General features: G+C 47.4%; 3 non-coding genes across 3 annotated transcripts; 1 reads left to right on the top strand and 2 right to left on the bottom strand.

The window, feature by feature from the left end:
• The first annotated feature begins 15,756 nt into the window (after nt 1–15,756).
• trnae-cuc (transfer RNA glutamic acid (anticodon CUC)) lies at nt 15,757–15,828 on the top strand. Its single transcript has one exon. It is a non-coding gene; the product is annotated as a tRNA-Glu (tRNA).
• Nucleotides 15,829–20,800: 4,972 nt separating this feature from the next.
• Nucleotides 20,801–20,872, bottom strand: trnaw-cca (transfer RNA tryptophan (anticodon CCA)). Its single transcript has one exon. It is a non-coding gene; the product is annotated as a tRNA-Trp (tRNA).
• A 5,223-nt stretch (nt 20,873–26,095) lies between these two features.
• Nucleotides 26,096–26,167, bottom strand: trnae-cuc (transfer RNA glutamic acid (anticodon CUC)). The gene has a single exon. It is a non-coding gene; the product is annotated as a tRNA-Glu (tRNA).
• Between the last annotated feature and the right edge of the window lie 765 nt (nt 26,168–26,932).

Genomic DNA, 26,932 nt, shown 5'->3' with positions numbered 1-26,932 from the left:
TACGGGAAAGCTGCTCAAGACGACATTGAGTGAATAGGAGAGAATAGGAAATGGCAGATTTCAGGCACTAAAGTCAAGGAATTCGATATTGAAGACCGGAGGACTATTGGGTCTTCAAGTGGAAAATGAGGCGTTGTTCTTCCACCTGGAGCTGAGCTTTGCTGGAACACTTCTGCATGCCTGAGACAGAGATGTTAGCCAGGGAACATGGTGGTGTGTTAAAGTGACAGGCAACCAGAAGCTCAGGGCCATGTTTTGCGGGCAGAACTGAGATGTTCTGCGAAGGAGTCATGCAGTTTATGCTTCATGCTACGTTGGGGGCACGACACTGTGAGCAGCGGATGCAGGAGACCAGATTGTGGCAAATGTGCAGGTAAAGTGCTGCTTCACCTGGCGGGTATGTTCGAGCCCTTGGATATTCAGGAGGGAGCAGGTAAATGGCAGGCGTTGCACATTCGGCAGTTGCAGGGGAAATTGCCTTGGGACAATGGGAGGTGGGTGTGAGGTGTTGCGAGCGAAGGAAGAGTGGATCCGAGGTGAAAGCCCTGCCCATTTACCTGCTCTCATATATAAATCCGTGAAGTTGTAAGAACTTTCCAAAGAATGATTCAGTACCATGTGACTCACGAACTAATTTGTATTCATGTTCCGGGACCAGCATAATTATTGTGTCACAGCAGCTGCAGGCCATCAGCGGGGGCTCGCCTTATGACGTCATGGTGCGGCTGGAAGCCCCGGGACAGTTTATCAAAGAAACCTCCCTGTGGGTCAGGGCAACCCTGCATCGGGAAGCACTGAGATGGCCAACCACTATCCGTTAACATGGGGAATACATCTCCACATTGCACAGCCTCAAAACAAACTTCCCGTTCTTCCACTTAAAGTTCAAGAGCCCTCAAAACGAAATTCCCCAGGTACGTTTCGAAGAATGTTTCCAGGTGTTTGCAAAGAATATCTATGAGCACGTTGTTAAAGTTTGAACGTTGCAAGTGATGAAATTGTGAGATTACAGTTCGAAAAAACAATGTGGGAATTTAGGCAGAGTTTATATTTGCACGTGGATGATATGTCTGTGGGTGCGTGATGGGAGCATAACCCAGATGGGAAACCATCTCTCCTATTCGCTCAATGTCGTCTTTAGCAGCTTTCCCACCTAACGGTGCTCTGTGCTGCACCTCGTCTTCTCATCTGCTTCCCAAAAACTTTGACATAAATATTTCACGTTGATATACAGGACCAATGTTAAAATGACACACTCGTGGAGGTCTGCGTGGTCTTCTCCTGTTCTCTGTACCCTATGTTGCGGAGGGCAATGCTTGTCACTGGTCACTTCGGTGTCAGAGAAAAGTTTAGAAACAAAACGGTTGAATTATCTGCCAGTGGAGAGAGTCCCGCTCCCGGGGACAGGACAAACAGCAGCAGGGAGACAGAATAAGAAACAGCTGTTCTGGAAACTCTTTGCCGCTTGCAATTCTTGGAGCAATGTCAAATAAATTGCACACAGAGCAAAACTCAGTGCGTTCAAGAGGTTGGGCGGGGTGTGCATCTGTTCCTGGTGTGTGATTCATGTTTCGGGCCTACTTCTACGCAGAATTCCGAGAGATCCCGCGTTCAAATCCCAGACCACCCCGCATGTCATGATTTGCGCAAAAGTGCCCGATTATTTTTCTCAAAAAGCAACTTCGCTAAACGAGGTTTAGCTCCCTGGAGTACCAATGGGGCAGAAAGCAGGGAAGTGAAATGATTGGAGACAGCGTTGAACAGGTTCTCGTGAGTGGTGGCGCTATTTGAGGGAAGTCAGAGATGAGGGTTGATTGGAAAATTAGAACAGCTCTCCTCGAAGAACAGAAATTTGAAATCTGGCCTGATTGAAGTTTTCCAAGTCATGTGGGGTCGAGACAGAGAAAGACATGTAGTCAAACTGCTCCCACCTCTGAAAGGATCGGCAACAATTCGGCAGTGTTTTAAAGTCATGGGGGAAAGAACTAAAAGTGACATAAGAAAGAACGCTTTCGTACAGGGAGTCATTAGGGTCAGCAAATCCCTGTCTGACATTGACAAAGAGGCAGATTCAATAGACGCAAACGGGAATTCGGTGGTCCTGTTTAAAGTAACACTGTGCAGAATTACATAGAGAAGGCAAGAGAATGATACGAATGGACACGCACATTTACTTACGGTGTCGAACCAGCAGAGCGAAGATGGGCCGCATAGCATGCGTCTGCGCTATGACACATGCTGTGATGGGAATGTGGGAAGTTAGAAAAAGTTTATATTTACACACCCTCCATACGTCTGCGCAACACCATATAAGACGACAGCAGTGGAGATCTTTGACATCAGTCTCGAATGTGCATGTCACGTGCCAGACGAAAGGCTGAAGGCACCTGTGGAAAACGATGCCATGGTTAGAAGCAGAGTGGCGCAGCGGCAGCGTGCTGGGTCAATAACCCAGGGTATCGATGGATCAAAGCTATCCTCTGCAATTGCGCAATGTCTCCTTGGGCAGTTTTTCTTTGCAATGATGCTGTGTTTTGTTTTGTATCTTGCACGTACCCAAAAACTCGCAAAACTCACACGGTTCAAGTCACATTCTTTTGGAGGTCTGAGTGGTCTTCTCCTGTTCTTCGTCGGTTTCCTATGAACTGAATCACGATGCCAATGAGCTGATAAAATTGAAACGCATACCTTGCAATTTCGTCCGTTCCCTGCAGTAATTTGCCACACCGGTTCCGACGTGAATGACAAGACGATCCGCATGTCAGAAACCGCATCCCGGGGACAGAATGAAAAGCAGATGTTCTGGAAACTCTTTGCTGCTTGCAATTCTTGGAGCAAAGTGGAATGTATTTCACACTGAGCAAGTATCAGCTGGCTCAGAGTCTCCAGTGTACATTGCTCTCTTTCCCGCCAGCTCAGAGAGAGAACAATAGGAGGGACAAAGGAGTGAATAACGATCCGTGTGGGAGGGTGAATGACTGTTAATGGAGACCGTTAGTGGCTAACAATAAGTAGTGTGTCGTAGCAGACTATGTGATAACAAGTACTTTAGGTACTTGGTTCTTTGCAAGTTGCATCTCTGGTAATTTCAGCACACTTGCCTTCATTGTTCACACCGGGGTAAAAACAATGACTGCAGATGCTGAAAACCAGATTCTGGATTAGTGGTGCTGGAAGAGCACAGCAGTTCAGGCAGTATCCAAGTAGCTTCGAAATCGACGTTTCGGGCAAAAGCCCCAATTGTTCACACCGTTGAGTATAGGAGTTGGGACATCATGTGGAGGTCGTACAGGATGTTGGTGAGGCCATTTTGAGTACTGCATACAGTTCTGGTTGTCCTGTCATAGGAAGTATAGGGGTAACAGGGTTTGGTAAAGATTTACCAGGGCGTTGATAAGACTGGAGGGTTTGAGTTTCAGGAGAGACTGGGACTTCTTTTCCACTTTATTAAGATTTATAAAATCATGAGTGGCGGTGGTAAGGTGAATAGCAATGGGTTCTTCCTTAGCGTAGGGAGCTCAAAACAAGGGTTTTTTTTATAAGGTTAGAGTAGAGAGATTTACAAGGAACCTGAGGGGCAACGTTTTGACAGAGGGTGGTCTTTGTGTGGAATGAACTTGCTGAGGAAATGGGAGATGCAGGTGCAGTTACAACATTTAAATGATATTTGGATGGATGGACGGAGAGAAAGGTTTTAGAGGGGTATGGGCCAACTGCACAAAAGTCGGACTAGTTTAATTTGGGAATCCTGGTCAGCATGGGCGAGTTGGATCGAAGGGTCTGTTTTTCTGTTGTACACCTCCATGAACCAGAAGTGATCTTATTGAAACCAGTAGAATTCTGATAGATGCGGATGAAATACTCCTTTGTGGGGAGGAATGTCATAGAATTCCAAGAATGTGGAAGAAGGCCATTCAGCCCATCTATTCACACTGGCCCTCTGAAGAGCGTCCCACTCATACCCACCACCTTACTCCGTATTCCCCATGGCCAATCCACACTAACCTGCACATCCCTGGGCACTATGGGTAATATAGTACAGCAAATCCTCCCTAACCTACACCCTAATCGATAAATTATTTTAGTCCACAAAGATAAAAAGCACAAGGATTTAAAAAGTGACCCTAAAAAGCACAAGCCTCAGTAAAAGCAGATGGAAAGTGAGTGTAAAATGTCACTACGACAGGACAGGCCCCACATTCCTTCCCCTCCGTCCCCCAACCTGCCTCACCTTTCACCTCCCGGGCCCAGTACCTTCCAGGTGGCCCCAGAGTTGACACAGGGGCCGCCCCACGACCAGTAGAACTCCACCACCCAGGCGGCCGACGGGTTCCCAAACAGGCCCTTAACCCCATCCGCCTCCAGAATGGTCACCGGCTCCTGTCTGCTGTACAGCCGGGTGGTGTGGCCGTGTCACAGCAGCTGCGCCAGGAAGGCAGCGGTGCCCAGTAACGGGTGTCTGCCCGGGGTCGCACGGCGCCATTTTCCTAACGGCCGCCGCTTCCCCGCTCGAGCAACTTCTCCTCCCAACCACCTTCGTTCCCGCGTGACGTCAGTTCAAGAGGGATGGGCGGGGCCGGGGAGCCTCACCGTCACCAAGCAACAACCACCTCGCGCTGCAACTGCTCATTCACAAAAACAAACTCTCCTGTCTCGGAATATTGTGTACAATTCTGGTCTCCCTCCTGTCAGAGGGGGGACACTGCCACGTTTCGAGGAGCCCTGTCGACATTGTGAAAGCTCACGGCTCAATTTAAAGGGGTACTCCGACATATAACAAAACATCGTCATATCAAATTGGGGAAATCCGCATTTTAATGGGACATGGACATTTTAACGGGCTATTTCTGCAAATAAAGAGATTTAAACAGACATGAGTATATTTCAAAGGGATGTAGTTCGAAGAGATGTTGCCCTATTTATAATCCGAAATATCCCTTTAAGAGACATAGTCATATCTAAAGGGGTAAATATACATTATCGAGGGGCAAGATTGCACCTCGTGGAACATAACACCTTTAAAGGGCTTAGCTACATGTAAAGGGACATTTTTATGTTTGAAAAGATATATTGAAACCTAAAACGACATGGTCATAATTAAAATTACATAGTAATATTTAGAAAGCATGACCATATTGGAAATAGTGCAGCCGCTTTTAAAAAAGGGGTTGGGCTGGGGTGAGACGGTTCCACTTTTAAGAAAATAAGCAAGTTAATACGATTTGGAATGATCTTGAAGAGGTGATGGAGCCAGTAAAAGGCAACGATAATTGCAAAATTCTTGAAAAGAAAATGATTCCAGATATATGTGGATATAGGGAAATAATTCAATAAAAGAGCCATTACAAATTTGATGGACGAAACAACCTCCTTTTGAGACATATAAATGGTAGCATCAATATTGAAGAAGAAATTTCAAATTCTGTTCTTCTCCCAAAGTTTCTGTCTTGTCAAGGTACAATTCAAGCCAGTACAATATGTTATGCCACAATAGGCATTGCTCCTCAATCTCATCTTGTCCTCACCCAATATTCATATCTGCATTGTTAGCAGTCAAGTTTCCAGAGGAAATAAGGCATGAAGATGTGATGCTCACATTCCATGAACAAATTGTGTTGGGGATTCTGTAGTCAAAGGTACAGACAGACGTTTCTGTGGCCAGCAGAGAAAAGGTTGTTTCCCTGGTGCCAGGATCAAGGATGTCTCAGAGAGGGTGCAGAATGTTCTCACGGGGAAGAGGGGTCAGAAGGGGGTCATTGACAACATTTGAACCAACGACACTGGAAGGGAAAAGGTTGAGACTCTGAAGGGAGATTCCAGAGAGTAAGGCAGAAATGTAAAAAGGAGGTCCTCAACGGTAGTAATATCTGAATTACTCCCAGTGCTACGAGCTAGTGAGGACAGGAATAGGATGATAGAGCAGATGAATGCATGGCTGAGGAGCTGGTGTATGGGAGAAGGATTGACATTTTTGGATCATTGGGATCACTTTTGGGGTAGAAGTGACCTGGAGAAGAAGGACGGATTGCACCTAAATTGGAAGAGGACCAAAATACTGGCAGGAAAATTTGCTAGAACTGCTTGGGAGGATTTAAACTGGTACGGTGGGGAGGGTGGGACACAGGGAAAAAAGTGAAGGAAGAGATCGATCTGAGACGGGTACAGCTGAGATGGAAATGGATAGACCAGACCTAAAAGTCAAAGTTCTAAATTGGAGAAAGGCCAATTTTGACGGTATTAGGCAAGAACTTTCGAAAGCTGATTGGAGACAGATGTTCGCAGGTAAAGGGACGGCTGGAAAATGGGAAGCATTCAGAATTGAGATAACAAGAATCGAGAGAAAGTATATTCCTGTCAGGATGAAAGGGAAGGCTGGTAGGAAAAAGGGAATGCTTGGATGACAAAAGAAATTGAGGGTTTGGTAAAGAAAAAGAAGGAAGCATATGTCAGGTATAGACAGGATAGATCGAGTGAATCCTTAGAAGAGTATAAAGGAAGTAGGAGTATACTTAAGAGGGAAATCAGGAGAGCAAAACGGGGGCAAGAGATAGCTTTGGCAAATAGAAATATGGAGAATCCAAGGGGTTTTTACAAATATATTCAGGTCAAAAGGGTAACAAGGGAGAGAATAGGGCCCCTCAAAGATCAGAAAGGCGGCCTTTGTGTGGAGCCACAGAAAATGGGGGAGATCCTAAATGAATATTTTGCATCAGTATTTACTGTGGAAAAGGATATGGAAGATAGAGACTGTAGGGAAATAGGTGGTGACATCTTGCAAAATGTCCAGAAGTGCTGGATGTCTTGAAACGGTTAAAGTTAGAGAAATCCCCAGGACCTGATCAGGTGTAACCAAGAACTCTGTGGGAAGCTGGAGAAGTGAGTGCTGGGCCTCTTGCTGAGTTATATGAATCATCGATAGTCACAGGTGAGGTGCCAGAAGACTGGAGGTTGGCAAACGTGGTGCCACTGTTTAAGAAGGGCGGGAAAAACAATCCAGAGAACTATAGACCAGTGAGCCTGACCACGGCGGTGGGCAAGTTGTTGGAGGGAAGCCTGAGGGGCGGGATGGACATGTATTTGGAAAGGCAAGAACTGATTCGAGATACTCAACATGGCTTTGTGCATAGGAATTCATGTCTCAGAAACTTGATTGAGTTTTTGAAGAATAACCAAGAAGATTGATGAGGGCAGAGCAGTAGAAGTGATCTATATGGACTTCAGTAAGGCGTCCGACGAGTTTCCCCATGGGAGATTGATGAGCAAGGTTAGATCTCACGGACAACTTGCAATTTGGATACAGAACTGGCTCAAAGGTAGAAGACAGAGGGTGGTGGTGGAGGGTTGTTTTTCAGACTGGCGGCCTGTGACCAGTGGAGTGCCACAAGGATCAGTGCTGGGCCCTCTACTTTTTGTCATTTACATAAATGATTTGGATGCGAGCATAAAAGGTACAGTTAGTAAGTTTGCAGATGACATCAAAATTGGAGGTGTGGTGGACAGTGAAGAGGGTTCCCTCAGAATAAAACAGGATCTGGACCAGATGGGCCAAGGGGCTGAGAAGTGACAGATGGAGTTTAATTCAGATAAATGTGAGGTGCTGCATTTTGGGAAGGCAAATCTTAGTAGGACTTATACAATTAATAGTAAGGTCCCAGGGAGAGTTGCTGAACAAAGAGACCTTGGAGTGCAGGTTCATAGCTCCTTAAAAGGGGAGTCGCAGGTAGATAGGATAGTGAAGAAGGCGTTTGGTATGCTTTCCTTTATTGGTCAGAGTATTAAGTACTGGGAGGTCATGTTGCGGCTGTGCAGGACATTGGTTAGGCCACTGTTGGAATATTGTGAGCATTTCTGGTCTCCATCCTATCGGAAAGATGTTGTGAAACTTGAAAGGGTTAAGAAAATATTTGCACGGATGTTGCCAGGGTTGGAGGATCTGAGCTACAGGGAGAGGCTGAACAGTCTGGGGCTGTTTTCTCTGGAGCGTCAGAAAGCTGAGGGGTGAACTTATAGAGGTTTACAAAATTATGAGGGGCGTGGATAGGATAAATAGGCAAAGGCTTTCCTCTGGGATCGGGGAGTCCAGAACGAGAGGGCATAGGTTTAGGGTGAAAGGGGAAAGATATAATGAGACCGAAGTAGCAACTGAATCACGCAGTGGTTGGTACGTGTATGGAATGAGCTGCCAGAGGAAATGGTGGAGGCTGGTACAGTTGCCACATTTAAGAGGCATTTGGATGGGTATATGAATAGGAAGGGTTTGGAGGGATATGGGCTGGGTGCTGGCAGGTTGGACTAGATTGGGTTGTGATATCTGGTCGGCATGGATGGGTTGGACCGAAGGGTCTGATTCCATGCTGGACATCTCTGTAAATCTATGCTTTTGTCTGGCAGCTCAACTTTTGTATATCTATTCCCCAGGGTGGAGGAAGTCCAAAACTAGAGGTGTTTCGGCTGAGAGGGAAAAGGTTTAAAACGGACTGAACAGGGTAACGTTTTGACGCAGAGCGTGGCATGTGTTTGGAATGAGCTGCCAGAGGCAGTGGTCGAGGCTGGTAGAATTACAACATTTAAAAGGCATCTGGATGGAGGTATGAATAGGAAGGGCTGAGTGAGATATGGGCCAAATGCTGGTAAATGGATCACTAGGTTAATTTAGGAAATTATGTTGTCGGCGTGGACCGAAAGGTTTGTTTCTGTTCTCAGCCACTCTATGACTGTATTTCTACATATTCTGAACCAATTTCACAAGACTAGGAATAGGCCATTCCAAGCTTACCGGCTGTCCTCAACTGTCACCTAACCGCGCAGATTTCAATGCAATTTTCAGAAAAATGTCTACAGCTTTTTTAAAAGATTTGAATGTGCTTTCAGACATTACTGATGTTTCTGAATACATCATTTTAGCTATTCTCAATGTTAAAGGTCAGCCATTTCTCACGCTTCCCTTCCCCACGCCCACCCCAGGTCGCCATCACCATCCATTCTCTCTCTATCATTAGAAGGGTTTGATACAGAGATCAAAGAGGGCTCGAGGCACAAGAAAGGACGGGGGGGAGGGTACTCAGAGTGAGATTAGACGGTGGGGCGCAGAGACTGGGGAAGAGAAAGAGAGAAAATGGGCAGGAGAGCAGAGCATCGGGGGTAGAGAATGCATGGGGGTACACAGGGTGGGAGCAGAGAGAGAGAATGTGGTGAAGAGGATTGGGGAGGAGAGAGAGAATGCGGAGTTGCAAAGTGTGAAGTGAAAGAAATTGGTTCCAGAGTGTGGGGAGAGAGAATGGATGGGGCAGTGGGTGGGGAGAGAATGGACTGGGGCAATGGGTGGGGAGAGAATGGACGGGGGCAGTGGGTGGGGAGAGAATGGACGGGGGCAATGGGTGGGGAGAGAATGGACGGGGGCAGTGGGTAGGGAGAGAATGGCTGGGGCGCAGTGGGTGGGGAGAGAATGGACATGGGCAGTGGGTGGGGAGAGAATTCATGGGAGCAGTGGGTGGGGAGTGATTGAACGGGGAGCAGTGGATCAGGACAGAATGGACGGGGCAGTGGGTGGGGAGAGAATGGACGGGCAGTAGGTGGGGAAAGAATGGACGTGGTCAATGGGAGGTAAGAGATTGGACGGGGAGCAGTGGGTGGGGAGAGAATGGGCGGGGCAAAGCTTGGTGTGAGAATGGTCGGGGTAGAGGGTGGAGAAAGAGAGCAACAATGAATGACGGGAGAAGGTGGGGAGAGAAGGAATGGATGGGGGCAGCGTGTGGGATGTGAGAGAAAATGAGTGCAAAGGGGGGACTGGATTGGGGAAGGCAGAGGGTGGAGCGAGAAAGGGATTGAATGGGGACAGAGGGTGTATGAGGGACTGGACAGAGGGCAGAGGGTGCAGAGACAGAATAGACGGGGTGGGGAGAGTGGTATGTGTGGGAGAGAGAGAGAAGGGACTGGTAGGTAAGGGTAGAGAGAGAGAATGGACAGGGGATGCTATGGGTGGCGGTGAGGGAATGGACAGGGGACGCTATGGGGATGATTGGATGGGGAGGTGAGAATGCATCCCACCCACTCCCAGCATCCCCTTCTCTGCACATGTGCAGTGCAGACTTTTCTGAATGACACGAGAGACGAGTCTGGAACACTGTGTGAGTGCAGTCACCCTCACATCCTGGCATTAGCAAACCACTGCCTTTCTGTTTTAAAAACTAAATAAAGACGTGGGCTATACACTAAGGATGGCGAGATGTGGCTGAGAAACTGAACAGAGGGTCAGCACTTTCAGGGGAGGGGAGCTGGGCAAAGGCAGGAGGATGGAAGGATGAATTTGGGTTGGAATCCATTGAAAGGTGGAAGAATTGAGAGACAGAGATTTCGGGGAGAAGATAGAGAAGGTTGCTCTGTGCAAACCAAAATTCTCTCATCCTATTTTCTTCCCTGCACTGACAGCAGTGATCTGTTTTCTCACGTTATTAGCAGAGGAGGATTTGCTTTTCAGGCATGGACAAGAAATTTAGTCAGGGCTTGAATATCTGCAGTGTTTGAATCCAGGAGGGGAAATGTTTGTCTGCAGGAAATGATTTCAAATATCAACATGCATTGAGAATCCCCGTGAATACGCGCAGCCTGCGTGGGAGTGCTCAAGGGTTCTAATTCCGGAGAGGACTTTAATTTTTCAAGGAAATGTGGACTAGTGTTCTCGCTATAGACGAGGCCTTCATTGGATCATTGAATCTGCCGAGTAACAACGACCCCTGCCCCGTGGAAACTCTATGGGAGCAAATTGAATTCCTCAAACTGATTGTAGTGTCACCATGATTGGGGAGAAGCCAATCGATTGCCGAGAGCTGGAGAGGGGATTACTCGCAGCGCCAGGGACCTGGGTTCAATCCCACCCTCACAGTGACTGTGTGGATTTTGCACTTTCCTACCCCTCCCCCACCCCCTGTCCGCGTCGGTTTCCTCTGGGTGCTCGGGTTTTCTCCCATTTTCCAAAGATGTGCAGGCTAGAGTGGATTGGGCGTTCTAAATTCAGGGATTAGCTGTGGGGTTATCGGGTGGGTCAGGGGGTGGGGTATGTTCTTCGGAGGGTCAGTGTGGACTTGGTGGGCCAAACGGCCTGTTTCCACAGTGAATCCCCCAACGTGTCTGCAGCCTGGCTTCCAGCTCCATCTCTCTGTGCCGATGCTCCTCCAGTATGTGTATTCCTTCGTTTCCAGCACCTAGAACGTCTCACCTTCTGCAAATCGAAAGACAAGTCCCACCCTGCCCTCTCCAATGTGTGTTGTGTAACTGCTTAATCATTTTTAGTGGCTAAGCAAAGGCTGATAGCCAAGTTCAGAAACCAGGAGGATGGCCTCAATCACGACCTTGGGTCATTTCACATGACAGGTAACCCCACTTCACTGTTACGCTCGCTCTCTCTCTCTCACACTCTCTCACACACTCTTACATACTCACACGCTCGTGCAGAGCCTTTCCGATAGACATGCTCTCTCTCAGACACACACTAACACACCACCCCACTCACACCCACGCATACATCTTCGCACATGATTATACTCCATCACACACACACTTTACCCAGCATGCACACGCACATACACACACTCTCTCTCTCTCATGCATGCACTCACACATTTGGGGTGAATTTGCATTTGCAGGATTATACAGTTGGAAATAGAACCAGTCTGACTCAAGATTGGGATACAGACAGACTCTCACCTCATAGCTTTCATGCGTTGTTTGATGTGAGGTGTTACCTCCTTTTATAAAACATCAAGTTTCCTGGAAAACGTGACTTAAAAGAAGTTCTGGAATGTACATATTAATGAACTGAAATCTGCAGCCCATTTTAAACGATGAAAGATTTAACAGCAATCTAGGTTTCTTCAATACATCACTTATGTTGCATGACACTATGAGCTATTTGCGATATATTCTGTGTCTTGTGATTCTACACCACAGCTACCTGAAGAAGGAGCAGCACTTCGAAACCTAGTGCTTCCAAATAAACTTGTTAGAATAAACCCTGGTGTTTGTGAGATTTTAAAACTTTGTTTCCAGTGAATACAGCCCACACCTCCCACCGTTGCTAGTAAACTTTGCAATGCCAATGAAACAATGAACCTGAAGTCCAGAAAAAATATACAATTTGTAACAATATGAGCTACTCATTCACTGGTCCTTCTGAGACATGACATTAGTGCTGGAGGCTGAAAGAAATGAGCAGCTTTAAAACAAAAACCTGTTGGACCTCACAGAGTCTAAGCCGGGCGGTAAGTTCAGGTAACCTTTACTATGACCCTATTTTGTTACAGCTTCAGATTTCCCCAGGAAAAAGGCTTACAAAAAGTAGTTTTTAAAGAAAACACCTCCAGCTCAAAATGCACCCACTCTCCCCTCCCCACATTCTTTGTTGGTCAGCTGAGTTGTCCGTTTGTAACTGGATCCCTGGTACAGCCGGGTAAAACATGCAGCTGGGATGACTGAGTGAACCCTTTCCCGCAATGGCAGTTTCCTTCACTTAAAAGGACATGAGTGAATCCGATGGTGTTTTTACCCCCTAAAAGTGATTTCATCCTTAGATTATGAAGTCCCGATTACTGACCGAACTCTAATTCTGCCATCTACCGCAGTGGGATTCGAACCTGGGACGCCCCAGTGCTGGGTTGATTGGAGCACTTAGCCATCACGCCTTCCATCCCCTTGTGCCGGCACGTGAACTCGATAGTGCCTCCTCAGGTGGGAGGAGCAGGTGAAGCCCTTTTGGAACTTACAGCAGGTGAATGTCCTCCCTCCAGTGTGGACCCACTGGTGGGTCAGCAGTGCAGCTGACTGAGTGAACTCTCCCCTGCACATGGGGCACGTGAATGGCTTCTCTCTGTCTGAACCCCTTCCTGCACACTGAGCAGGTGAACGGCCTCACCCCGTTGTGAATGCGTCTGTGGGTTTCCAGCACGGATGGGGAAGGGAATCCTTTCCCACAGTCCCCACATTTCCACGGTTTCTCAATTGGGTGGAGCTTTCCTTGTGTTGCTCTGAGCTTGAAATTACAAACAGAGCTGGGACACAGTCTTTCCCACTGCAAGGGGTGTGATTTTAATTCCCCAATCTGAGTAAATGGTTTCAAGCACTTTTCACAGTCAGCGCACCGAATCTCCCTCACTCGGTATCTCAGTATTCTCCCTGCCACACCAGTGTCCAAAGTCTCTCAAGCAGACAAAAGTAAACATTTCTTCAGGACCATGGGGGCAATGGATGACGCATCTGACTCCACCTACTTGTTTCAACTGCAGCTCACAGCTTCATCACACATCCCAATTAATCTTCCTCATTGTCATGAAACCGGCGTATGGTTACAATTCCTAATCTGCAGGAATGAGAATCTTTTCACTGTCTCACGTCAGTAAATGTCCCTGAGAACATCAGAGTTAAGTCACAGCGCTGTCAGAGGAGGGGAAGCTGAAATAACCCACACGCTGCTCACGGGCACATTTCACTTTCCCCAACACACCGCCCCAACCACTGCGGCTCTTGGGAGTGGAAAGGGAACAAACACCAAAACCCAGTCTCAGCTTTGTAAATCTTCAGGAAATAAGAACACTGTACATCCCTTCGCGGCTTCCATCCTGGGCTGACAGCGTTGATTTTTAATAGACAATAGACAATAGACAATAGACAATAGATGCAGGAGTAGGCTATTCTGCCCTTCGAGCCTGCACCGCCATTCAATATGATCATGGCTGATCATTCCTAATCAGTATCCTGTTCCAGCCTTATCTCCATACCCCTTGACTCCACTATCTTTAAGAGCTCTATCCAATTCTTTCTTAAAAGAATCCAGAGACTGGGCCTCCACTGCCCTCTGGGGCAGAGCATTCCACTACTTCTCTGGGTGAAGTAGTTTCTCCTCATCTCTGTCCTAAATGGTCTAGCCCGTATTTTTAAGTTGTGTCCTCTGGTTCGGCACTCCCCCATCAACGGAAATATGTTCCCTCCTGCCAGAGTGTCCAGTCCTTTCATAATCCTATACGTTTCAATCAGATCCCCACTCAGTCTTCTAAACTCAAGGGTATACAAGCCCAGTCGCTTCAGTCTTTCCGTGTAAGGCAATCCTGCCATTCCAGGAATTGACCTCGTGAACCTACGCTGCACTCCCTCAATAGCCAGAATGTCTTTCCTCAAATTTGGAGACCAGAACTGTACACAGTACTCCAGGTGTGGTCTCACCAGGGCCCTGTACAGCTGCAGAAGCACCTCTTTGCTTCTATACTAAATCCCTCTTGTTATGAAGGCCAGCATGCTATTAGCCTTCTTCACGACCTGCTGTACCTGCATGCTTGCCTTCATTGACTGGTGGACAAGAACACCCAGATCTCTCTGAACAGCCCCTTTACCTAATTTGATACCATTGAGGTAGTAATCTGCCTTCCTGTTCTTGCCACCAAAGTGGATAACCAGACATTTATCCACATTAAACTGCATCTGCCATGCATCTGCCCACTCACCTAACTTGTCCAGGTCACCCTGTAATCCCCTAACATCCTCATCACATTTCACCCTACCACCTAGCTTTGTGTCATCAGCAAATTTGCTAATGTTATTGCTGATACCATCTTCTATATCATTTACATATATTGTAAAAAGCCATTTTTAATGGCTGTCCAGTCAGTGTCGATTCGTTTTGGCTGAAAAAATCTTCCTTATCTCATCCCAGCATTTCTTGCCACAAAAAAAAACTGTGCGGCAGAGTTCATGTATATATTTCCTTGTATGGTATTTTGTAAATTACATTCGTTTTCTGGTTGCTTGTATAGCGTATTTCAGGTTCATGAGCCGCTGTTTAAGTGTGTTGGTAGGTTTGTGGGCCACCATGATGCTGAGAGGGTTAAGTTGTCTGGACATCATTTCCCAGATGTCTTTAATGTAAAGTAATGTGGCTAGGGTTTCTGCAGACGTTGTTTCTGCTTGTGTCAGTTTGTTGATGTGAAATCGGCACACTGGGTTTATTGGGTCGGCAAAAGTGAGGACTGCAGATGCTGGAAACCAGAGTTTAGATCAGAGTGGTGCTAGAAAAGCACAGCATGTCAGACAGCTTCCGAGGAGAAGGAAAATCGACGTTTCGGGCAAAAGCCCTTCATCAGGAATAGAGGCAGGACCCCTCCAGGGTGGAGAGATAAATTGGGGGTGGGGTGTGCTGGACCAAAGGTAGCAAAAAGCACAATAGGTGAATGGGGTTGGGGATGAAGGTGACAGATCAGAGAGGGGGATAGAGCAGATAGTTGGGGATGGAGATTGGCAGGTAGGCGAGGTCATGAGCACAGCGCTGAGCTGGCAGTTTGGAATTGAGGTAAGGTGGGGGGAGGGGAAATGAGGAATCTGATGAAGTCTACATTGATGGCGTGGGGTTGAATTTATCCCAAGTGGAAGATGAGGCGTTCATCCTCCAGGCATCGGGTGGGGAGGGAGCGGCGATGGAGGAGGCCCAGGACCTGCATGTCCTCGGCAGAGTGGGAGGGGGTTTGAAATGTTGGGCCATAGGGCGATGCGGTTGATTGGTGTGGGTGCCATGTAGATGTTCCCTCAAGCGATGTCACTTAATTCTGCGAGCAGTCTCCAGTCTCCCCAATAAAGAGGAGACAGTATCAGGAGCAATAATTACAAGAAATGACATTGTTGGAGACACAGGTGAAAGCCTTCGACCAACCACGGCCCGGATTCGATTTTAGGGAAGGGAAAAAATTTTCAGTAGAGCTATTAGGATCTGTCTGCATCTCCCTGGTGGTCTAGTGGTTAGGATTCGGCGCTCTCACCGCCGCGGCCCGGGTTCGATTCCTGGTCCGGGAAACCGTTTTCAGGTGGTTTACAGGCTACCTGTTCTTCTTGAATGCTCTGTACAGTCATTTTTTGATCTTCGTAGTTCCTGGGTGCTGCAGTGTGTCGTGGCTCGTTGAAATCGTGTCCTGATTCAGATTTGCTTGTATGTGCAGTGGTGATTGCTTCTGTAGTTAAGTTCTTGGTTCGCGTGTGTTGTTTTCCTATAGACGCTGTTTTGAATTTACCATTGACTGTTCGCTCGACTGTGACATCTGGAAATGGCACTTTGTTGTTGTTCTCCTCTTTTGTGAATTTTATGCCAGGAAGGATATTGTTGATGGTGTTGTAGGTTTCCTCTAATTTGTTTCATTTTTTGATGATAAAAGTTTCATCGCTGTAGCGGACTCTAAGTTTGGGTTGGATCGTTGGAAAGGCTGTTTGTTCGAGTCTCTGCATTATTGCTTCTGCGAGGAATCCTGACGCTGGTAGTTTCAGGGTATTTCGTTGATTTGCTGGTAGGGCTTGTTACTGAATATGAAGTGGGTGGTAAGGCACACTTCCCCGAGCTTGACAGTGCTATCTTTGCTGATGAAGTTGATGCTGTGTTTGTGTCTTTGGTTGTTCGAGTAGTGTCTTCAGTTTTCTTTGGCCACGTTGATGTTAATGGATGTGAACAGGGCTGTTATGTCAAAGGACAACATTATTCCATCTACTTCTGTCTCAGTGTCTTTGGTGTTCAGGAATTCTTGGATGGAATAAATGGAGTGGAGTGAATCTTCGACTAGGTGTTTTAGCCTTCAGTGCAGGCCTTTGACTAGTCTGTATATTGGTGTTCCAAGCAGTGAGACTCTGGTCTAAGGGAGGTTCCTGGTTTGAAGGGGAGGAGATCAACAACAAAGTGCCATTCCTTGATGTCACAGTAGAGCGAAGAGTCAATGGAGAACTTCAAACTGGCATCTACAGAAAAACAATGCACACAAACCAAATCCTTAACCACAGAAGCAATCATCCCAACACCCACAAAAGAAGCTGCATCAGGAGATTATTTCAACGAGCCACTACACACTGCAGCACAGAGAAACTACGAAGAGCACAAGTGAAATACGTATATAGTGTATTTAAGGAGAACGGGTCCCCAATAAACCCCCTCCACCGATTTCTCATTGATGCTTTCAAGTTGACTCTCAAAAATTCGGTTTGACCCTCCATTCTTTCCTGTTTGTTTTTTGTGGGTTTTGAAAGCTTTCGCAATCCTCTCACTGAGTATTGGAGTTGGGAGGTTATGTTGTGGTTCTCGAGGACATTATTTTGACCACTTTCGGAATATTGTGTACAATTCTGGTCTCCCTCCTATCAGAAGGATATTGTGAAATTTGAGAGGGTTCTGAAGCACCAATGGGTCTACAGAGACGAAGAGGCCCTTCTGCTGCCCTGAGTGTGGGAAGGCCTTCAGTGATTCCTCTGCCCTGCTGACGTACCAGTTGGTCCACACCGGGGAAGGCTGTTTATCCGGCCCCAAGTGCGAGATGGCCTTCAGCATTTCTTCCCACCTGTTGAGACACCAGTGGGTCCAAATTGAGGAGAGGTCGTTCTTCTGCCCGATTGCAGGAAGGGCTTTGCTCTTTCTTCCGACCTGCTGGCCCATTGGTGGGTCCACATGGGGGAGAGGTCGCTCAGTTGCGTAAGTGCAGGAAGTCCTTCATCAATTCCTCAGGCCTGCTGATGCACCAGTCCGTCCACACCGGGGAGATGCCATTCTCCTGCCCGAATGTGGGAAGGACTTTACCCGCTCCTCCACACTGCTGAAGCACCAGCTGGCCACACGGGTGGATGGGGTCGGAGGGGGGAGGCCTTTCTGCTGCCCTGAATGCGGGAAGTCCTTCAGCAATTCCTCCGCCCTGCTGAAGCACCAGTGTGTCCACACCGGGGAGAGGACCTTCAGCTGGCCCGAGTGTGGGAAGAGGTTCATGTTTTCCTGCAACTTGCGGAAGCACCAGCGGGGGCACCAGCGCTCCCGGCAATCAGATCCCACCGGTGACGCTGCCTTGAGTCACCCCCAAGGACTGAACCTCCTGCCAGTTCTGACAGTGGGTGCAGTGGGGGAGTAGGTAGGCTGTATTTGTTTTCTTCTGGACTGCAATTGCCTCCCCCACCCCCCACAACCACAACCTCATGGTGGCTCACGGTTGGCACTGCTGCCTCATGGCACCAGGAACCCAGGAATACTTCCACCCTTGGGGGTCTGTGTGCAATTTATGGAGGGTCGGAAAATGGATCTGAGTGGGTTACTCTTCGGAGAATCTGTGCAGATGTGTTGGGCTGAAGGACATGTCTCCACACTGTAGGAGTTCAACCATCATATGAGCTTTGTTTTCATTGGAAACTGCTGCACATTGAGCCAGGGACTGCACATTTCCAAATGAAATGATCCAGAGAAACCTAAGACTGCAAGAGCATTGGAGCAGAAGTTAGGCCTTTCGGCCCATCGAGTCTACTCAGCCATTCGTTAATGACAAATGTAGTGCAGATGAGATTAGCTACAGTGTGGAAACAGGCCATTTGTCCCAACAAGTCCACATCGACCCTCCGAAGAGTAACCCATCCAGACCCATTTCCGTCTGACTAATATACCTAACTCTATGGGCAATTAAGCATGGCCAATCGACATGACCTAAACATATTTGGACTATGGAAGAAAACAGGACCACCCAGAGAAAACCCACGCAGACACTGGGAGAATGTGAAAACTCCTCACAGACAGCCACGCAAGGCTGGAATCTAACCTGGGTCCCTGGCACGGTGAGCCTGCAGTGGTAAACACTGAGCCACTACATGTTGCAACCCGAAGTAGGCAAGCAGGAGGTTGGGAGAATGCAGCAAGCCAGGCAGCACCAGGATGTGGAGTAGTCAGCGTTTTGGGTATTAACCCTTCTTCAGGACTGAACCGTTGACTTCTCTGTGAGAAACGATTTACGGGAATGTTGCTGGGGGTTGGAGGGTTTCAGCTACAGGGAGCGGCTGAATAAGGCTGGAAGGTGGATTTGCTCAAGGATTGTATTTTTAACTCATTTAAATGGTACCTACTGTATGGGGTTATGGTTTACATTAAAACCGGAGGATCATATCAGAGTGTTTATATTTAGCAGTGGTAGTTGGTAAAATGCACTCTCTGGAGGAGCACATTCTATGATGCTGCATTTCTTGCCCTCTGCCCTTCCACCATTTCTTATCTCCCATCTTGAATTTATATTTTTTTTGGTCAGATTTAATTTCATTTTAATCAGACTTGCGATTCACTGTGTGCTATTAATTTGTTTGCTCGAATATTGTAAGTCAAAATTAATGCTGTAATTTAATTTCTGATGTCAGAGTTTGACATCGAATATGCAGGTGTGAATACCAGTAAGTTGTGAAAATAAATCAAGAACTTGTGGTTTTTAACAAAAAGAGCAGTTCACTGATATTCATGGCATTGTCTCTTTTGGGTGTGATGATTCAAATCGGACCAACAAACCGTTTCATGCAGTCATCCAACTGAATAAAAATTTTCTTTAATTTAATTAAAGAAAATAACTCTGGCGGGCTAAGATTTATGCAAACTATTTATAAGATTATGCTCATTGCTCGTGATATGGTCTCGTCCACATTGGGGAAACTTGACGCCAACTAGCGGAACATTTCAGGGAAGAATTCTGGGACTCTAAATCTAACCGACACACCGCCCTGTGGCGGAACACTTTAACTCCCCCTCCCATTCCACCAAGGACATGCAAGTCCTGGGCCTCCTCCACTGCCAAATTCTTGCTTCCCGACACTTGTCGGAAAAACACCTCAACTTCTGTTCTAGGGCCCTCCAACCACATGGTATCAATGCAGATTTCATCAGTTTCCTTATTTCCTCTCCCCCACCTTGTCCCAGATCCAACCTTCCAATTCGACACCAACCTCTTGACCTGTCATTCCTGTCCACCTTGCTTCTCACCTATTTACTTCACCCTCATCTCTGACCTATCACCATCAATCCCGACCTCCATCTATCTATTGCACTCCCATCTACCTTCACTCCAGCACCACTTCCTTCCCATTTATCTCTCAGCCCCCTTGGGCCACCCTTTATTCCTGATGAAGAGATTATGCTCGAAACCAAGACTGTGATGAAGCGACATCCTCAACAAATAGGAAATAGCTCCCAAGTCAGATTTCATCCCCTCTTCTGTTTCCCAGTTCTTTCAGAAATAAGGAATGTCTTTTCCTTCCACTAGAAAGTGGTCTTCCACTTTGTGCTGTCTGAAGTGTTATCCCTCACCACTCCTTCAGACACCTTTTAAGAATCCTTTCAACCTGTTTTTCTAACAATTGTAGAGGTGACCTAAAGCAAACATTTCACTCCTTCTCAATGCCCCATTTCTCCTCCTATGAGCCATTTTGTCATGTTGTCTATGTTACAAGCAGCCGAGTGCACTTGGTTTCTGATTTGAAATTTGGCCATTGAAGGGAACAGGATTAATATTTATCGATGGCTAGCTGTGTTTGCACTAACTGTAATTATCCACCAATATGATGTCTTTTGTTCCACCAAAACTGGAAACAATGATCTGTGTTTATATTGCAGTCGGATGTAGAAAATCATCCCAGCGATCTTCACGTTATTATAGTTTACTGAGGCCATGACAGCATTACGTGGCAGTTTGATGTGACTAAAACCTGGATGGAAATCTCTAGATTATGTTGTAAAAATATCGGTATAATGTGATTCACACTGCGCTGTCACCAACTGAACGAAGCGGCTGTGTGTTTTAATCCCGTGATGAACAGTTTGTGTTTTACTTCTCACATTGCGGGGAGCTGAGCATTTCCCCAAACAATGGGCACACCACCTCCCTGACACAGTGTTCACAAATCAAACTGACAGCAAAATTCACGTGTGATCGAAAGTTCCCGCAAAGAACTTTCGATACAACGCACTCTTGTCTTCATTCGAAATGTTAGACGTTGATGGTAGTGAGCCTGACGTGATTTGAACACGCAACCTTCTGATCTGGAGTCAGACGCGCTACCGTTGCGCCACAAGCTCACAGATGGTCCATGCGCTCTATTCATACTTAAGGGAAGTGATCGCACTACAATGATTTTACGTTCATGTCTGTTCTGTTTCTCCCCCTTCTCCTTCTGTCTCTCGAAACAATTTCCAACTCTCTCTCAATAAAAATCTGAAAGAACTGCGGATGCTGTATATCAGGAACAAAAAACAGGAGTTGCCGGTGACCCTTCCACAGAACTGATGGTGATTGGGAAAATGTCGGTTTATATGGGAAAGATATTGTGGGAGGAAGGCGGAGATCAGGACAGAGCCCAAAGCGAGGGAAGAACTGTTGGACAGAAAAAGGAGTTGATAACGATCTGCGTGGGAGGGTGAATAACTGATAATGGAGACTGTTCGTGGCGAAGTAGTGTGGAATGACAGACTATGTGATAACAAGGCTTGGTGTGTGTGGAAGGGGCGAGGATACTATGGAGTTCAGGTCCTCGAATGATTGAATTGGATATTGGGACCAGAGGGATGTATGGTCCCCAAGTGCAATATTCGGTGCTCTTCGTTCTGCTGGTGCTGAGCTTCGCTGGAACACAACAGCAAACCTGAGACAGAGATGTTGGCCAGGGAACAGGGTGGGGTGTGGAATTGGCAGGCAACTGGAAGCTCAGGGTCTTTTTTGCAGGCAGAACGTAGATGTTCTGTGCAGCAGTCACCCAGTTAAGGCTTCGTTTTCCCCAATGTAGATGAGGCAACATTGTGAGCAGCAAATGCAGTAGACTGGGTTGTGGGAAGTGCAGGTAAAGGGCCACTTCACCTGGAATGTAAGTTTGGCCCCTTGGATAGCGAGGAGGGAATAGGTAAATGGGCTGGTGTCACACATTCGGCACTTGCAGGGGAAAGTGCAACTCAACCTGCAAGTTTACTTTGAGAAAATCCTGGACTTGAACTCCCAAGTCTCTTTGCATTTCGGATTTCTGCATTTTCTCCCCATAATCTTCTGTTCAAACATTGACTATCTATGTCCGGGCAGCACCAGTGATTTCCTGACATATGGATTGTATTTGGGGATATCAAGGAACGTCAGGAACTGTGAGTACCTCAGGAGCAATCGTTATTCCTGGGGGAGGCAGAGAGGAATGTGGTGTGGTCCTGTAAACTCCAGAACTTTGAAAACTTCATGAGTCAGCAATAACTCTTTCTGGACCAAGAAACGAAAGGGCCAATGAGAAACTGCTACAAGGGAGTTAACAAATAACATTTATTAACTATCACTGGGAAGGAGGAGGCAAAACAATGAGCAGTTCCTTTGGACAGATGAGATAATGGTGTTTAATAACTGTGTGACAGAAGGACAATTAATTCTGCCTGTAGAAGGAACGCCTTGGCATAAAGGGGTTAATTGCAGGACAGGCTGTTTCAAACAGGTGGAAAACCCTCGAAGATAAGAAGGCAAGCTACAGACCTGAGGTCTCTAGAGGTGTGAGGAGGTGGTATCAAAATCTAAAGCCCAGCACACTCACGCAGCACTACTCTGCTTCTGGGCTCTCAGCAGCTGGATTCTGCATCAGTAAAAAGTCGGTCCTATATCTCTGACAACATCGGTACACAAGGTAGTGAGGAAAGGTTTCAGCACACTGGCCTTCATCTGTTAGGGAATTGAGTACAGATGTTGGCAAGTTATGTTGTAGTTATACAGGACGTTGATGAGGCCGCACCTGGAATATTGTGATCAGTTTTGGTCCCCTTGGTGTTCTGACTTCTGACTTCTTCATCTCTGGGTTTGTGTTGAACTTGATGGGATACTTTGTCCAACTCAGCATGTTTAAACAGTATCTCTCAGAGGGATTCATCTGAAACTTTTCAGGAGGTGAGCTCAACAAGATTGAACTATTCAAAGTTACTTGGACTCTATTTTAAACTTACATCAGGACCAGTAGTCAGAGACACATACAGCATGGAAACAGACCCTTCGGTCCAACTTGTCCATGCTGACATGATATCCTATATTAATCTAGTCCCATTTGACAACACCTGACCCACATACTCTGGCAGCTCATTTCATATAAGTGCCACCCTCTGCAGGAAGATATCATCCCTTTTTATATTATTCGCCTCTCACCCTAAACCTATGCCCTCTAGTTCTGGACTCCCCCAGCCCAGGGAAAAGACCTTGTCTATTACCCTGTCCATGCCCCTCATGATTTTGTAACCGCTATTAGGTCACTTCTCTGCCTCCGATGCTCCAGTGAAAACAACCCCACGTTATTCAGCCGCTCCCTGCAGCTCAAACCCTCCAACCCCCAGCAACATTCATGTAAATCTTTTCTCATAGATAAGTCACTCTTTCAGTAATGAAGAAGGGTTAATACCCAAAACGCTGACTACTCCACATCCTGGTGCTGCCTGGCTTGCTGTATTCTCCCAACCCCCGGCTTGCCAACCTCGGGTTGCAATATGTAGTGGCTCAGTGGTTACACCTGCAGCCTCACAGTGCCAGGGACCCAGGTTTTATTCCAGCCTTGGGTGGCAGTCTGTGAGGAGTGTGCACATTCTCCCAATGTCTGCGTGGGTTTTCTCTGGGTGGTCCTGTTTTCTTCCATAAACCAAAGATGTGCAGGTCTTGTTGATTGGCCATGCTTAATTGCCCATAGAGTTAGGTACATTAGTCAGAGGGAAATGGGTCTGGATGGGTTACACTTCGGAGGGTCGGTGTGGACTTGTTTGGACAAATGGCCTGTTTCCACACTGTAGCTAATCTCATCCAATACTTTTGTTACGAACGAATGGCAGAGAAGGTCAAACTTCTTCTCCGATGGTTTTGCGGTCTTAGGTTTCTCTGGATCATTTCATTGGCAATGTGCAGTCCCGGGCTCAATGAGCAACAGTGTCCACTGAAGGCAAAGTTCATAGAATCATAGCACACCCACAATGTGGAAAAACAGGTCCTTCAGCCGAACACAACTGCACTGATCTTCCGAGGACTAACCCACTCAGATCCATTTTCCTACCCTCCATAAATTGCACACAGAACCCCAAGGGTGGAATTATTCTTGAGTTCCTGGTGCCATGAGGCAGCAGTGCTAACCCTGAGCCACCATGGGGTTGTAGTTGTGGGGGGTGGGGCAGGAAATTGCAGTCCAGCAGAAAACAAAAACAGCCCACCTATTCTCCCACTGCACCCACTGTCAGAACTGGCAGGAGGTTCAGTCCTGGGGGTTGACTAAAGGCAGCGTTACCAGTGGGATCTGATTGCTGGGAGCACTGGTGCCCCCGCTGGTGCTTCCGCAAGTTGCAGGAAAACATGAACCTCTTCCCACACTCGGGCCAGCTGAAGGGCCTCTCCCGGTGTGGACACACTGGTGCTTCAGCAGGGTGGAGGAATTGCTGAAGGACCTCCCGCACTCAGGGCAGCAAAAAGGCCTCCCCTCTCCACCCCCCCATCCCCCCGTGTGGATCAGCTGGTGCTTCAGCAGTGTGGAGCAGCGGTAAAGCCCTTCTCACACTCGGGCAGGAGAATGGTATCTCCCCGGTGTGGACGGACTGGTGCCTCAGTAAGACAGAGGAATTGATGAAGGCTTTCCTTCACTTAGGCAACTGACCGGCCTCTCCCCCATGTGGACCCACCAATGGGCCAGCAGGTCGGAGGAAAGTGCAAAGCCCTTCCTGCAATCGGGGCAGAAGAACGGCCTCTCCTCAGTGTGGACCCACTGGTGTCTCAGCAGGTGGGAAGAACTGCTGAAGGCCATCTCGCACTTGGGGCTGGAGAACATCCTTCCCCGGTATGGACCAACTGGTGCGTCAGCAGGGCAGAGGAATCACTGAAGACCTTCCCACACTCAGGGCAGCAGAAGGGCCTCTTCATCTCTGTGGACCCATTGGTGCTCAGAACCCTTTCAAATTTCACAATATCCGTCTGATACGAGGGAGACTAGAATTGTACACAATATTCCAAAAGTGGCCTAAAAAGTGTCCTGTACAACCACAACACAACCTTCCAACTCCAATACTCAGTCAGAGGATTGGGAAAGCTTTCAAAACCCACAAAAAACAAACAGGAAAGAATGGAGGGTCAAACCGAATTTTTGAGAGTCACCTTCAATGTATCAATGAGAAATCGGCGGAGGGGGTTTATTGGGGACCCGTTCTCCTTTAATACACTATATACGTATTTCTCTTGTGCTCTTCGTAGTTTCTCTGTGCTGCACTGTGTAGTGGCTCGTTGAAATAATCTCCTGATGCAGCTTCGTTTGTGGGTGTTGGGATGATTGCTTCTGCAGTTAAGTACTTGGTTTGGGTCTGTTGTTTTTCTGAAGATGCCAGTTTGAAGTTCCGCATTAACTGTTCGCTCCACTGTGACATCAAGGAATGGCACTTTGTTGTTGTTCTCCTCCCCGTCAAACCAGGAGCCCCCCTTAGACCATAGTCTCACTACTTGGAACACCAATATACAGACTAGTCAAAGGCCTCCACTGAAGGCTAAAACACCTCCACTGAGGACTAAAACCCCAAGTCGAAGATTCACTCCACTCCATTTACTCCATCCAAGAATTCCTGAACACCAAACACACTGAGATAGAAGAGGATGGATTAATGTTGTCCTTTGACATAACAGCCCTGTTCACATCCATTAACATCAACGTGGCCAAAGAAAACTGAAGACACTACTCGAAGAACCAAAGACACAAACACAGCATCAACTTCATCAGCAAAGATAGCACTGTCAAGCTCGTGGAACTGTGCCTTACCATCCACTTCACATTCAATAACAAGCCCTACAAACAAATCAACGAAATACGCACGAAACCTCCAGCATCAGGATTCCTAGCAGAAGCAATAATGCAGAGACTCGAACACACAGCCCTTCCAACGATCCAACCCAAACTTTGGGTCCGCTACAGCGATGACACTTTTCTCATCAAAAAATGAAACAAATTAGAGGAAACCTACAACACCATCAACAATATCCTTACTGGCATAAGATTCACAAAAGAGGAGAACAACAACAAAGTGCCATTTCTTGATGTCACAGTGGAGCGAACAGTCAATGGTCAATTCAAAACAGCGTCGACAGGAAAACAATGCACGCGAACCAAGAACTTAACTACAGAAGCAATCACCCCAACACAATCAAACACATCTGAATCAGGACACTATTTCAGCGAGCCACGACACACTGCTGCACCCAGGAACGACGAAGATCAGTAAATAACTGTACAGAGCATTTCCGAAGAACGGGGAGCCCCTAAACCCCCTGAAAACAGTTTCCCTGACCGGGAATCGAACCCGGGCCGCGGCGGTGAGAGCGCCGAATCCTAACCACTAGACCACCAGGGAGATGCAAGCACAGCCTGATAGCTCTACTGAAAATTTCTTTCCGGCCCGGAAATCGAATCCGCGCCATGGTCGGTCGAAGGCTTTCACCTGTGTATCCAACAATGTCATTTCTTGTATCCATTGCACCTGATGCAGTCTCCTCTACATTGGGGAGACTGGAGACTCCTCGCAGAGTCAAGTCACAGCGCTTGAGGGAACATCTTCAGGACACCCGCACCAATCAACCCCATTGCCCTATGGCCCAACATTTCAAAGCCCCTCCCACTCTGCCGAGGACATGCAGGTCCTGGGCCTCCTCCATCGCCGCTCCCTCCCCACTCGATGCCTGGAGGATGAACGCCTCATCTTCCGCTTGGGGTCAATTCAACCCCAGGCCATCAATGTGGACTTCATCAGATTCCTCATTTCCCCTCCCTCCACCTGACCTCAATTCCTACCTTCCAGCTCAGCGCTGACCTCATGACCTGTCCTACCTGCCAATCTCCCTCCCCACCTATCCGCTCCACCCTCCTCTCTGATCTGTCACCTCCATCCCCTCCCCCATTCACCGATTGTACTTTTTGCTACCTTTGGCCCCGCACACCCCACCCCCAATTTATCTCTCCACCCTGGAGGTGTCCTGCCTCTATTCCTGATGAAGGACTTTTGCCCGAAACATCGATTTTCCTGATCCTCGGAAGCTGTCTGACCTGCTGTGCTTTTCTAGCACCACTCAGATCTAAACTTTGGTTTCCAGCATCTGCAGTCCTCACTTTTGCCGACCCA

Source organism: Chiloscyllium punctatum, chromosome 36 (assembly GCF_047496795.1).
Source record: "Chiloscyllium punctatum isolate Juve2018m chromosome 36, sChiPun1.3, whole genome shotgun sequence".
In the NCBI taxonomy this organism is placed as follows: domain Eukaryota; kingdom Metazoa; phylum Chordata; class Chondrichthyes; order Orectolobiformes; family Hemiscylliidae; genus Chiloscyllium; species Chiloscyllium punctatum.
Note: the sequence above shows the minus strand (reverse complement) of the source record. Positions and strands in the feature narration are given on the sequence as shown.